We start from the raw sequence: 16,593 nt of genomic DNA, 5'->3' as shown, positions 1-16,593 counted from the left end.
TGCTAACCCTAACCCTAACCCTAACAATAACCTAGGGCTGATGCTAACCCTAACCCTAACACTATCCTAGGGCTGATGCTAACCCTAACCCTAACCCTAACACTATCCTAGGGCTGATGCTAACCCTAACCCTAACACTATCCTAGGGCTGATGCTAACCCTATCCCTAACCCTAACACTATCCTAGGGCTGATGCTAACCCTAACCGTAACCCTAACACTATCCTAGGGCTGATGCTAACCCTAACCCTAACCCAAACACTATCCTAGGGTTGATGCTAACCCTAACCCTAACACTATCGTAGGGCTGATGCTAACCCAAACCCTAACCCCAACGTTATCCTAGGGCTTATGCTAACCCTAACCCTAACACTATCCTAGGGCTGATGCTAACCCTAACCCTAACCCTAACAATAACCTAGGGCTGATGCTAACCCTAACCCTAACACTATCCTAGGGCTGATGCTAACCCTAACCCTAACCCTAACACTATCCTAGGGCTGATGCTAACCCTAACCCTAACACTATCCTAGGGCTGATGCTAACCCTAACCCTAACCCTAACACTATCCTAGGGCTGATGCTAACCCTAACACTAACACTATCCTAGGGCTGATGCTAACCCTAACCCTAACCCTAACACTATCCTAGGGCTGATGCTAACCCTAACCCTAACCCAAACACTATCCTAGGGTTGATGCTAACCCTAACCCTAACACTATCCTAGGGCTGATGCTAACCCTAACCCTAACACTATCCTAGGGCTGATGCTAACCCTAACCCTAACACTATCCTAGGGCTGATGCTAACCCTAACCCTAACCCTAACACTATCCTAAGTCTGATGCTAACCCTAGACCTCACACTACACTAGGCCTGATGATAACCATAACCCTAACCTTAACACTATCCTAGGGCTGATGCTAACCCTAACCCTAACCCTAACACTATCCTAGAGCTGATGCTAACCCTAACCCTAACACTATCCTAGGCCTGATGATAACCCTAACCCTAACCCTGACACTATCCTAGGGCTGATGCTAACCCTAACCCTAACACTATCCTAGGGCTGATGCTAACCCTAACGCTAACCCTAACACTATCCTAGGCCTGATGCTAACCCTATCCCTAACCCTAACACTCTCCTAGGGCTGAGGCTAACCCTAACCCTAACACTATCCTAGGGCTGATGCTAACCCTAACCCTAACACAAACACTATCCTAGGGTTGATGCTAACCCTAACCCTAACACTATCCTAGGGCTGATGCTAACCCTAACCCTAACCCTAACACTATCCTTGGGCTGATGCTAACCCTAACCCTAACCCAAACACTATCCTAGGGTTGATGCTAACCCTAACCCTAACACTATCCTAGGGCTGATGCTAACCCTAACCCTAACCCTAACACTATCCTTGGGCTGATGCTAACCCTAACCCTAACACTATCATGGGCCTGATGATAACCCTAACCCTAACCCTAACACTATCCTAGGGCTGATGCTAACCCTAACCCTAACACTATACTTGGGCTGATGCTAACCCTAACCCTAACCCTAACACTATCCTAGGGCAGATGCTAACCCTAACGCTAACCCTAACACTATCCTTGAACTGATGCTAACCCTAACCCTAACCCTAACACTATCCTAGGCCTGATGATAACCCTAACCCTAACCCTAACACTATCCTAGGGTTTATGTTAACCCTAACCCTAACACTATCCAAGGGCTGATGCTAACCCTAACCCTAACCCTAACACTATCCTAGGGCGGATGCTAACCCTAACCCTAACCCTAACACTATCCTAGGGCTGATGCTAACCCTAACACTAACACTATCCTAGGGCTGATGCTAACCCTAACCCTAACCCTAACATTATCCTAGGGCGGATGCTAACCCTAACCCTAACCCTAACACTATCCTAGGGCTGATGCTAACCCTAACCCTAACACTATCCTAGGCCTGATGCTAACCCTAACCCTAACCCTAACACTATCCTAGGGCTGATGCTAACCCTAACCCTAACACTATCCTAGGGCTGATGCTAACCCTAACCCTAACCCTAACACTATCCTGGGGCTGATGCTAACCCTAACCCTAACCCAAACACTATCCTAGGGCTGATGCTAACCCTAACACTAACACTATCCTAGGGCGGATGCTAACCCTAACCCTAACCCTAACACTATCCTAGGGCTGATGCTAACCCTAACCCTAACCCTAACACTATCTTAGGGCTGATGCTAACCCTAACTCTAACACTACCCTACGGCTGATGCTAACCCTAACCCTAACCCTAACACTATCCTAGGGCTGATGCTAACCCTAACCCTAACACTATCCTAGCCTGATGCTAACCCTAACCCTAACACCAAAAATATCCTAGGACTGATGCTAACCCTAACCCTAACACTATCCTAGGGCTGATGCTCACCCTAACCCTAAACCTAACACTATCCTAGGGGGGATGCTAACCCTAACCCTAACCCTAACACTATCCTAGGGCTGTTGCTAACCCTAACACTAACACTATCCTAGGGCTGATGCTACCCCTAACCCTAACCCTAACACTCTCCAAGGGCTGATGCTAACCCTAACCCTAACCCTAACACTATCCTAGGGCTGATGCTAACCCTAACCCTAACACTATCCTAGGGCTGATGCTAACCCTAACCCTAACCCTAACACTATCTTAGGGCTGATGTTAACCCTAACCCTAGCACTATCCTAGGGCTGATGCTAACCCTAACCCTAACCCTAACACTAACCTAGGGCTGATGCTAACCCTAACCCTAACACTATCCCAGGGCTGATGCTAACCCTAACCCTAACCCTAACACTATCCTAGGGCTGATGCTAACCCTAACCCTAACACTATCCTAGGGCTGATGCTAACCCTAACCCTAACCCTAACACTATCCTAGGGCTGATGCTAACCCTAACACTAACACTATCCTAGGGCTGATGCTAACCCTAACCCTAACCCTAACACTATCCTAGGGCTGATGCTAACCCTAACCCTAACCCAAACACTATCCTAGGGTTGATGCTAACCCTAACCCTAACACTATCCTAGGGCTGATGCTAACCCTAACCCTAACCCTAACACTATCCTTGGGCTGATGCTAACCCTAACACTAACACTATCCTGGGCCTGATGCTAACCCTAACCCTAACCATAACACTATCCTAGGGCTGATGCTAACCCTAACCCTAACACTATCCTTGGGCTGATGCTAACCCTAACCCTAACCCTAACACTATCCTAGCGCAGATGCTAACCCTCACGCTAACCCTAACACTATCCTTGAACTGATGCTAACCCTAACCCTAACCCTAACACTATCCTAGGCCTGATGATAACCCTAACCCTAACCCTAACACTATCCTAAGTGTGATGCTAACTCTAGCCCTCACACTATCCTAGGCCTGATGATAACCCTAACCCTAACCTTAACACTATCCTAGGGGTGATGCTAACCCTAACCCTAACCCTAACACTATCCTAGAGCTGATGCTAACCCTAACCCTAACACTATCCTAGGCCTGATGATAACCCTAACACTAACCCTGACACTATCCTACGGCGGATGCTAACCCTAACCCTAGCACTATCCTAGGGCTGATGCTAACCCTAACCCTAACCCTAACACTATCCTAGGCCTGATGCTAACCCTATCCCTAACCCTAACACTCTCCTAGGGCTGAGGCTAACCCTAACCCTAACACTATCCTAGGGCTGATGCTAACCCTAACCCTAACCCAAACACTATCCTAGGGTTGATGCTAACCCTAACGCTAACACTATCCTAGGGCTGATGCTAACCCTAACCCTAACCCTAACACTATCCTTGGGCTGATGCTAACCCTAACCCTAACACTATCCTGGGCCTGATGCTAACCCTAACGCTAACCCTAACACTATCATAGGGCTGATGCTAACCCTAACCCTAACACTATCCTTGGGCTGATGCTAACCCTAACCCTAACCCTAACACTATCCTAGGGCAGATGCTAACCCTAACCCTAACGCTAACACTATCCTTGGGCTCATGCTAACCCTAACCCTAACACTATCCTGGGCCTGATGCTAACCCTAACCCTAACCCTAACACTATCCTAGGGCTGATGCTAACCCTAACCCTAACCCTAACACTATCCTAGGGCGGATGCTAACCCTAACCCTAACCCTAACACTATCCTAGGGCTGATGCTAACCCTAACACTAACACTATCCTAGGGCTGATACTAACCCTAACCCTAACCCTAACATTATCCTAGGGCTGATGCTAACCCTAACCCTAACTCTAACACTATCTTAGGGCTGAGGCTAACCCTAACCATAACACTGTCCTACGGCTGATGCTAACCCTAACCCTAACCCTAACACTATCCTAGGGCTGATGCTAACCCTAACCCTAACACTATCCTAGGGCTGATGCTAACCCTAACCCTAACCCTAAAACTATCCTAGGGCTGATGTTAACCCTAACCCTAACACTATCCTAGGGCTGATGCTAACCCTAACCCTAACCCTAACACTATCCTAGGGCTGATGCTAACCGTAACCCTAACACTATCCTAGGCCTGATGATAACCCTAACCCTAACCCTAACACTATCCTAGGGCTGATGCTAACCCTAACCCTAACACTGTCCTAGGGCTGATGCTAACCCTAATCTAACCCTAACACTATCCTAGGGTTGATGCTAACCCTAACACTAACACTATCCTAGGGCTGATGCTAACCCTAACCCTAACCCTAACACTATCCTTGGGCTGATGCTAACCCTAACCCTAACACTATCCTGGGCATGATGCTAACCCTAACCCTAACCCTAACACTATCCTAGGGCTGAAGCTAACCCTAACCCTAACCCTAACACTATCCTAGGGCGGATGCTAACCCTAACCCTAACCCTAACACTATCCTAGGGCTGATGCTAACCCTAACACTAACACTATCCTAGCGCTGATGCTAACCCTAACCCTAAAACTAACATTATCCTAGGGCTGATGCTAACCCTAACCCTAACTCTAACACTATCTTAGGGCTGAGGCTAACCCTAACCCTAACACTGTCCTACGGCTGATGCTAACCCTAACCCTAACCCTAACACTATCCTTGGGCTGATGCTAACCCTAACCCTAACACTATCATGGGCCTGATGATAACCCTAACCCTAACCCTAACACTATCCTAGGGCTGATGCTAACCCTAACCCTAACACTATACTTGGGCTGATGCTAACCCTAACCCTAACCCTAACACTATCCTAGGGCAGATGCTAACCCTAACGCTAACCCTAACACTATCCTTGAACTGATGCTAACCCTAACCCTAACCCTAACACTATCCTAGGCCTGATGATAACCCTAACCCTAACCCTAACACTATCCTAGGGTTTATGTTAACCCTAACCCTAACACTATCCAAGGGCTGATGCTAACCCTAACCCTAACCCTAACACTATCCTAGGGCGGATGCTAACCCTAACCCTAACCCTAACACTATCCTAGGGCTGATGCTAACCCTAACACTAACACTATCCTAGGGCTGATGCTAACCCTAACCCTAACCCTAACATTATCCTAGGGCGGATGCTAACCCTAACCCTAACCCTAACACTATCCTAGGCCTGATGCTAACCCTAACCCTAACCCTAACACTATCCTAGGGCTGATGCTAACCCTAACCCTAACACTATCCTAGGGCTGATGCTAACCCTAACCCTAACCCTAACACTATCCTGGGGCTGATGCTAACCCTAACCCTAACCCAAACACTATCCTAGGGCTGATGCTAACCCTAACACTAACACTATCCTAGGGCGGATGCTAACCCTAACCCTAACCCTAACACTATCCTAGGGCTGATGCTAACCCTAACCCTAACCCTAACACTATCTTAGGGCTGATGCTAACCCTAACTCTAACACTACCCTACGGCTGATGCTAACCCTAACCCTAACCCTAACACTATCCTAGGGCTGATGCTAACCCTAACCCTAACACTATCCTAGCCTGATGCTAACCCTAACCCTAACACCAAAAATATCCTAGGACTGATGCTAACCCTAACCCTAACACTATCCTAGGGCTGATGCTCACCCTAACCCTAAACCTAACACTATCCTAGGGGGGATGCTAACCCTAACCCTAACCCTAACACTATCCTAGGGCTGTTGCTAACCCTAACACTAACACTATCCTAGGGCTGATGCTACCCCTAACCCTAACCCTAACACTCTCCAAGGGCTGATGCTAACCCTAACCCTAACCCTAACACTATCCTAGGGCTGATGCTAACCCTAACCCTAACACTATCCTAGGGCTGATGCTAACCCTAACCCTAACCCTAACACTATCTTAGGGCTGATGTTAACCCTAACCCTAGCACTATCCTAGGGCTGATGCTAACCCTAACCCTAACCCTAACACTAACCTAGGGCTGATGCTAACCCTAACCCTAACACTATCCCAGGGCTGATGCTAACCCTAACCCTAACCCTAACACTATCCTAGGGCTGATGCTAACCCTAACCCTAACACTATCCTAGGGCTGATGCTAACCCTAACCCTAACCCTAACACTATCCTAGGGCTGATGCTAACCCTAACACTAACACTATCCTAGGGCTGATGCTAACCCTAACCCTAACCCTAACACTATCCTAGGGCTGATGCTAACCCTAACCCTAACCCAAACACTATCCTAGGGTTGATGCTAACCCTAACCCTAACACTATCCTAGGGCTGATGCTAACCCTAACCCTAACCCTAACACTATCCTTGGGCTGATGCTAACCCTAACACTAACACTATCCTGGGCCTGATGCTAACCCTAACCCTAACCATAACACTATCCTAGGGCTGATGCTAACCCTAACCCTAACACTATCCTTGGGCTGATGCTAACCCTAACCCTAACCCTAACACTATCCTAGCGCAGATGCTAACCCTCACGCTAACCCTAACACTATCCTTGAACTGATGCTAACCCTAACCCTAACCCTAACACTATCCTAGGCCTGATGATAACCCTAACCCTAACCCTAACACTATCCTAAGTGTGATGCTAACTCTAGCCCTCACACTATCCTAGGCCTGATGATAACCCTAACCCTAACCTTAACACTATCCTAGGGGTGATGCTAACCCTAACCCTAACCCTAACACTATCCTAGAGCTGATGCTAACCCTAACCCTAACACTATCCTAGGCCTGATGATAACCCTAACACTAACCCTGACACTATCCTACGGCGGATGCTAACCCTAACCCTAGCACTATCCTAGGGCTGATGCTAACCCTAACCCTAACCCTAACACTATCCTAGGCCTGATGCTAACCCTATCCCTAACCCTAACACTCTCCTAGGGCTGAGGCTAACCCTAACCCTAACACTATCCTAGGGCTGATGCTAACCCTAACCCTAACCCAAACACTATCCTAGGGTTGATGCTAACCCTAACGCTAACACTATCCTAGGGCTGATGCTAACCCTAACCCTAACCCTAACACTATCCTTGGGCTGATGCTAACCCTAACCCTAACACTATCCTGGGCCTGATGCTAACCCTAACGCTAACCCTAACACTATCATAGGGCTGATGCTAACCCTAACCCTAACACTATCCTTGGGCTGATGCTAACCCTAACCCTAACCCTAACACTATCCTAGGGCAGATGCTAACCCTAACCCTAACGCTAACACTATCCTTGGGCTCATGCTAACCCTAACCCTAACACTATCCTGGGCCTGATGCTAACCCTAACCCTAACCCTAACACTATCCTAGGGCTGATGCTAACCCTAACCCTAACCCTAACACTATCCTAGGGCGGATGCTAACCCTAACCCTAACCCTAACACTATCCTAGGGCTGATGCTAACCCTAACACTAACACTATCCTAGGGCTGATACTAACCCTAACCCTAACCCTAACATTATCCTAGGGCTGATGCTAACCCTAACCCTAACTCTAACACTATCTTAGGGCTGAGGCTAACCCTAACCATAACACTGTCCTACGGCTGATGCTAACCCTAACCCTAACCCTAACACTATCCTAGGGCTGATGCTAACCCTAACCCTAACACTATCCTAGGGCTGATGCTAACCCTAACCCTAACCCTAAAACTATCCTAGGGCTGATGTTAACCCTAACCCTAACACTATCCTAGGGCTGATGCTAACCCTAACCCTAACCCTAACACTATCCTAGGGCTGATGCTAACCGTAACCCTAACACTATCCTAGGCCTGATGATAACCCTAACCCTAACCCTAACACTATCCTAGGGCTGATGCTAACCCTAACCCTAACACTGTCCTAGGGCTGATGCTAACCCTAATCTAACCCTAACACTATCCTAGGGTTGATGCTAACCCTAACACTAACACTATCCTAGGGCTGATGCTAACCCTAACCCTAACCCTAACACTATCCTTGGGCTGATGCTAACCCTAACCCTAACACTATCCTGGGCATGATGCTAACCCTAACCCTAACCCTAACACTATCCTAGGGCTGAAGCTAACCCTAACCCTAACCCTAACACTATCCTAGGGCGGATGCTAACCCTAACCCTAACCCTAACACTATCCTAGGGCTGATGCTAACCCTAACACTAACACTATCCTAGCGCTGATGCTAACCCTAACCCTAAAACTAACATTATCCTAGGGCTGATGCTAACCCTAACCCTAACTCTAACACTATCTTAGGGCTGAGGCTAACCCTAACCCTAACACTGTCCTACGGCTGATGCTAACCCTAACCCTAACACTATCCTAGGGCTGATGCTAACCCTAACCCTAACCCTAACACTATCCTGGGCTGATGCTAACCGTAACCCTAACACTATCCTAGGCCTGATGATAACCCTAACGCTAACCCTAACACTATCCTAGGGCTGATGCTAACCCTAACCCTAACACTGTCCTAGGGCTGATGCTAACCCTAATCTAACCCTAACACTATCCTAGGGCTGATGCTAACCCTAACGCTGACCCTAACACTATCTTTGAACTGATGATAACCCTAACCCTAACCCTAACACTATCCTAGGCCTGATGATAACCCTAACCCTAACCCTAACACTATCCTAGGGTTTATGTTAACCCTAACCCTAACACTATCCTAGGGCTGATGCTAACCCTAACCCTAACACTAACACTATCCTAGGGCGGATGCTAACCCTAACCCTAACCCTAACACTATCCTAGGGCAGATGCTAACCCTAACACTAGCACTATCCTAGGGCTGAAGCTAACCCTAACCCTAACCCTAACACTCTCCAAGGGCTGATGCTAACCCTAACCCTAACCCTAACACTATCCTAGGGCTGATGCTAACCCTAACCCTAACACTATCCTAGGGCTGATGCTAACCCTAACCCTAACCCTAACACTATCCTAGGGCTGATGCTAACCCTAACCCTAACCCCAACGTTATCCTAGGGCTGATGCTAACCCTAACCCTAACATTATCCTAGGGCTGATGCTAACCCTAACCCTAACCCTAACAATAACCTAGGGCTGATGCTAACCCTAACCCTAACACTATCCTAGGGCTGATGCTAACCCTAACCCTAACCCTAACACTATCCTAGGGCTGATGCTAACCCTAACCCTAACACTATCCTAGGGCTGATGCTAACCCTATCCTTAACCCTAACACTATCCTAGGGCTGATGCTAACCCTAACCCTAACACTATCCTAGGGCTGATGCTAACCCTAACCGTAACCCTAACACTATCCTAGGGCTGATGCTAACCCTAACCCTAACCCTAACACTAACCTAGGGCTGATGCTAACCCTAACCCTAACACTATCCCAGGGCTGATGCTAACCCTAACCCTAACCCTAACACTATCCTAGGGCTGATGCTAACCCTAACCCTAACACTATCCTAGGGCTGATGCTAACCCTAACCCTAACCCTAACACTATCCTAGGGCTGATGCTAACCCTAACACTAACACTATCCTAGGGCTGATGCTAACCCTAACCCTAACCCTAACACTATCCTAGGGCTGATGCTAACCCTAACCCTAACCCAAACACTATCCTAGGGTTGATGCTAACCCTAACCCTAACACTATCCTAGGGCTGATGCTAACCCTAACCCTAACCCTAACACTATCCTTGGGCTGATGCTAACCCTAACCCTAACACTATCCTGGGCCTGATGCTAACCCTAACCCTAACCATAACACTATCCTAGGGCTGATGCTAACCCTAACCCTAACACTATCCTTGGGCTGATGCTAACCCTAACCCTAACCCTAACACTATCCTAGGGCAGATGCTAACCCTCACGCTAACCCTAACACTATCCTTGAACTGATGCTAACCCTAACCCTAACCCTAACACTATCCTAGGCCTGATGATAACCCTAACCCTAACCCTAACACTACCCTAAGTCTGATGCTAACTCTAGCCCTCACACTATCCTAGGCCTGATGATAACCCTAACCCTAACCTTAACACTATCCTAGGGGTGATGCTAACCCTAACCCTAACCCTAACACTATCCTAGAGCTGATGCTAACCCTAACCCTAACACTATCCTAGGCCTGATGATAACCCTAACAATAACCCTGACACTATCCTACGGCGGATGCTAACCCTAACCCTAGCACTATCCTAGGGCTGATGCTAACCCTAACCCTAACCCTAACACTATCCTAGGCCTGATGCTAACCCTATCCCTAACCCTAACACTCTCCTAGGGCTGAGGCTAACCCTAACCCTAACACTATCCTAGGGCTGATGCTAACCCTAACCCTAACCCAAACACTATCCTAGGGTTGATGCTAACCCTAACCCTAACACTATCCTAGGGCTGATGCTAACCCTAACCCTAACCCTAACACTATCCTTGGGCTGATGCTAACCCTAACCCTAACACTATCCTGGGCCTGATGCTAACCCTAACGCTAACCCTAACACTATCATAGGGCTGATGCTAACCCTAACCCTAACACTATCCTTGGGCTGATGCTAACCCTAACCCTAACCCTAACACTATCCTAGGGCAGATGCTAACCCTAACCCTAACCCTAACACTATCCTTGGGCTCATGCTAACCCTAACCCTAACACTATCCTGGGCCTGATGCTAACCCTAACCCTAACCCTAACACTATCCTAGGGCTGATGCTAACCCTAACCCTAACCCTAACACTATCCTAGGGCGGATGCTAACCCTAACCCTAACCCTAACACTATCCTAGGGCTGATGCTAACCCTAACACTAACACTATCCTAGGGCTGATGCTAACCCTAACCCTAACCCTAACATTATCCTAGGGCTGATGCTAACCCTAACCCTAACTCTAACACTATCTTAGGGCTGAGGCTAACCCTAACCATAACACTGTCCTACGGCTGATGCTAACCCTAACCCTAACCCTAACACTATCCTAGGGCTGATGCTAACCCTAACCCTAACACTATCCTAGGGCTGATGCTAACCCTAACCCTAACCCTAAAACTATCCTAGGGCTGATGTTAACCCTAACCCTAACACTATCCTAGGGCTGATGCTAACCCTAACCCTAACCCTAACACTATCCTAGGGCTGATGCTAACCCTAACCCTAACACTGTCCTAGGGCTGATGCTAACCCTAATCTAACCCTAACACTATCCTAGGGTTGATGCTAACCCTAACACTAACACTATCCTAGGGCTGATGCTAACCCTAACCCTAACCCTAACACTATCCTTGGGCTGATGCTAACCCTAACCCTAACACTATCCTGGGCATGATGCTAACCCTAACCCTAACCCTAACACTATCCTAGGGCTGAAGCTAACCCTAACCCTAACCCTAACACTATCCTAGGGCGGATGCTAACCCTAACCCTAACCCTAACACTATCCTAGGGCTGATGCTAACCCTAACACTAACACTATCCTAGCGCTGATGCTAACCCTAACCCTAAAACTAACATTATCCTAGGGCTGATGCTAACCCTAACCCTAACTCTAACACTATCTTAGGGCTGAGGCTAACCCTAACCCTAACACTGTCCTACGGCTGATGCTAACCCTAACCCTAACACTATCCTAGGGCTGATGCTAACCCTAACCCTAACCCTAACACTATCCTGGGCTGATGCTAACCGTAACCCTAACACTATCCTAGGCCTGATGATAACCCTAACCCTAACCCTAACACTATCCTAGGGCTGATGCTAACCCTAACCCTAACACTGTCCTAGGGCTGATGCTAACCCTAATCTAACCCTAACACTATCCTAGGGCTTATGCTAACCCTAACGCTGACCCTAACACTATCTTTGAACTGATGATAACCCTAACCCTAACCCTAACACTATCCTAGGCCTGATGATAACCCTAACCCTAACCCTAACACTATCCTAGGGTTTATGTTAACCCTAACCCTAACACTATCCTAGGGCTGATGCTAACCCTAACCCTAACACTAACACTATCCTAGGGCGGATACTAACCCTAACCCTAACCCTAACACTATCCTAGGGCAGATGCTAACCCTAACACTAGCACTATCCTAGGGCTGAAGCTAACCCTAACCCTAACCCTAACACTCTCCAAGGGCTGATGCTAACCCTAACCCTAACCCTAACACTATCCTAGGGCTGATGCTAACCCTAACCCTAACACTATCCTAGGGCTGATGCTAACCCTAACCCTAACCCTAACACTATCCTAGGGCTGATGCTAACCCTAACCCTAACCCCAACGTTATCCTAGGGCTGATGCTAACCCTAACCCTAACACTATCCTAGGGCTGATGCTAACCCTAACCCTAACACTATCCTAGGGCTGATGCTAACCCTAACCCTAACCCTAACAATAACCTAGGGCTGATGCTAACCCTAACCCTAACACTATCCTAGGGCTGATGCTAACCCTAACCCTAACCCTAACACTATCCTAGGGCTGATGCTAACCCTAACCCTAACACTATCCTAGGGCTGATGCTAACCCTAACCCTAACCCTAACACTATCCTAGGGCTGATGCTAACCCTAACCCTAACACTATCCTAGGGCTGATGCTAACCCTAACCGTAACCCTAACACTATCCTAGGGCTGATGCTAACCCTAACCCTAACCCAAACACTATCCTAGGGTTGATGCTAACCCTAACCCTAACACTATCCTAGGGCTGATGCTAACCCTAACCCTAACCCTAACACTATCCTTGGGCTGATGCTAACCCTAACCCTAACACTATCATGGGCCTGATGCTAACCCTAACCCTAACCCTAACACTATCCTAGGGCTGATGCTAACCCTAACCCTAACACTATACTTGGGCTGATGCTAACCCTAACCCTAACCCTAACACTATCCTAGGGCAGATGCTAACCCTAACGCTAACCCTAACACTCTCCTTGAACTGATGCTAACCCTAACCCTAACCCTAACACTATCCTAGGGCTGATGCTAACCCTAACCCTAACCCTAACCCTAACCCTAACCCTAACCCTAACACTATCCTAGGGTTTATGTTAACCCTAACCGTAACACTATCCAAGGGCTGATGCTAACCCTAACCCTAACCCTAACACTATCCTAGGGCGGATGCTAACCCTAACCCTAACCCTAACACTATCCTAGGGCTGATGCTAACCCTAACCCTAACACTATCCTAGGGCTGATGCTAACCCTAACCCTAACACTATCCTAGGGCTGATGCTAACCCTAACCCTAACCCTAACACTATCCTAGGGCTGATGCTAACCCTAACAGTACCACTATCCTAGGGCTGATGCTAACCCTAACCCTAACCCTAACACTATCCTGGGGCTGATGCTAACCCTAACCATAACCCAAACACTATCCTAGTGTTGATGCTAACCCTAACCCTAACACTATCCTAGGGCTGATGCTAACCCTAACCCTAACCCTAACAGTATCCTTGGGCTTATGCTAACCCTAACCCTAACACTATCCTGGGCCTGATGCTAACCCTAACCCTAACCCTAACACTATCCTAGGGCTGATGCTAACCCTAATCCTAACACTATCCTTGGGCTGATGCTAACCCTAACCCTAACTCTAACACTATCCTAGGGCAGATGCTAACCCTAACGCTAACTCTAACACTATCCTAGGGCAGAAGCTAACCCTAACGCTAACCCTAACACTATCCTTGAACTGATGCTAACCCTAACCCTAACCCTAACACTATCCTAGGCCTGATGATAACCCTAACACTAACCCTAACACTATCCTAGGGTTTATGTTAACCCTAACCCTAACACTATCCTAGGGCTGATGCTAACCCTAACGCTAACCCTAACACTATCCTAGGGCGGATGCTAACCCTAACCCTAACCCTAACACTATCCTAGGGCTGATGCTAACCCTAACACTAACACTATCCTAGGGCTGATGCTAACCCTAACCCTAACCCTAACACTCTCCACGGGCTGATGCTAACCCTAACCCTAACCGTAACACTATCCTAGGGCTGATGCTAACCCTAACTCTAACTCTAACTCTATCTTAGGGCTGAGGCAAACCCTAACCCTAACACTATCCTACGGCTGATGCTAACCCTAACCCTAACCCTAACACTATCCTAGGGCTGATGCTAACCCTAACCCTAACACTATCCTAGGCCTGATGCTAACCCTAACCCTAACCCTAACACTATCCTAGGGCTGATGCTAACCCTAACCCTAACACTATCCTAGGGCTGATGCTAACCCTAACCCTAACCCTAACACTATCCTAAGTCTGATGCTAACCCTAGACCTCACACTATACTAGGCCTGATGATAACCATAACCCTAACCTTAACACTATCCTAGGGCTGATGCTAACCCTAACCCTAACCCTAACACTATCCTAGAGCTGATGCTAACCCTAACCCTAACACTATCCTAGGCCTGATGATAACCCTAACCCTAACCCTGACACTATCCTAGGGCTGATGCTAACACTAACCCTAACCCTAACACTATCCTAGGGCTGATGCTAACCCTAACCCTAACCCTAACACTATCCTAAGTCTGATGCTAACCCTAGACCTCACACTATACTAGGCCTGATGATAACCATAACCCTAACCTTAACACTATCCTAGGGCTGATGCTAACCCTAACCCTAACCCTAACACTATCCTAGAGCTGATGCTAACCCTAACCCTAACACTATCCTAGGCCTGATGATAACCCTAACCCTAACCCTGACACTATCCTAGGGCTGATGCTAACCCTAACCCTAATACTATCCTAGGGCTGATGCTAACCCTAACGCTAACCCTAACACTATCCTAGGCCTGATGCTAACCCTATCCCTAACTCTAACACTCTCCTAGGGCTGAGGCTAACCCTAACCCTAAAACTATCCTAGGGCTGATGCGAACCCTAACCCTAACACAAACACTATCCTAGGGTTCATGCTAACCCTAACCCTAACACTATCCTAGGGCTGATGCTAACCCTAACCCTAACACTAACACTATCCTTGGGCTGATGCTAACCCTAACCCTAACACTATCCTGGGCCTGATGCTAACCCTAACCCTAACAATAACACTATCCTAGGGCTGATGCTAACCCTAACACTAACACTATCCTTGGGCTGATGCTAACCCTAACCCTAACCCTAACAATATCCTAGGGCATATGCTAACCCTAACCCTAACCCTAACACTATCCTTGGGCTCATGCTAACCCTAACCCTAACACTATCCTGGGCCTGATGCTAACCCTCACCCTAACCCTAACACTATCCTAGGGCTGATGCTAACCGTAACCCTAACACTATCCTAGGCCTGATGATAACCCTAACCCTAACCCTAACACTATCCTAGCCCTGATGCTAACCCTAACCCTAACACTGTCCTAGGGCTGATGCTAACCCTAATCTAACCCTAACACTATCCTAGGGCTGATGCTAACCCTAACGCTAACCCTAACACTATCTTTGAACTGATGATAACCCTAACCCTAACCCTAACACTATCCTAGGCCTGATGATAACCCTAACCCTAACCCTAACACTATCCTAGGGTTTATGTTAACCCTAACCCTAACACTATCCTAGGGCTGATGCTAACCCTAACCCTAACCCTAACACTATCCTAGGGTTGATGCTAACCCTAACCCTAACACTATCCTAGGGCTGATGCTAACCCAAACCCTAACCCCAACGTTATCCTAGGGCTGATGCTAACCCTAACCCTAACACTATCCTAGGGCTGATGCTAACCCTAACCCTAACCCTAACAATAACCTAGGGCTGATGCTAACCCTAACCCTAACACTATCCTAGGGCTGATGCTAACCCTAACCCTAACCCTAACACTATCCTAGGGCTGATGCTAACCCTAACCCTAACACTATCCTAGGGCTGATGCTAACCCTAACCCTAACCCTAACACTATCCTAGGGCTGATGCTAACCCTAACACTAACACTATCCTAGGGCTGATGCTAACCCTAACCCTAACCCTAACACTATCCTAGGGCTGATGCTAACCCTAACCCTAACCCAAACACTATCCTAGGGTTGATGCTAACCCTAACCCTAACACTATCCTAGGGCTGATGCTAACCCTAACCCTAACACTATCCTAGGGCT

Source organism: Lemur catta, chromosome 10 (genome assembly GCF_020740605.2).
Source record: "Lemur catta isolate mLemCat1 chromosome 10, mLemCat1.pri, whole genome shotgun sequence".
Lineage (NCBI taxonomy): Eukaryota > Metazoa > Chordata > Mammalia > Primates > Lemuridae > Lemur > Lemur catta.
This window is presented reverse-complemented; position numbering follows the sequence as displayed.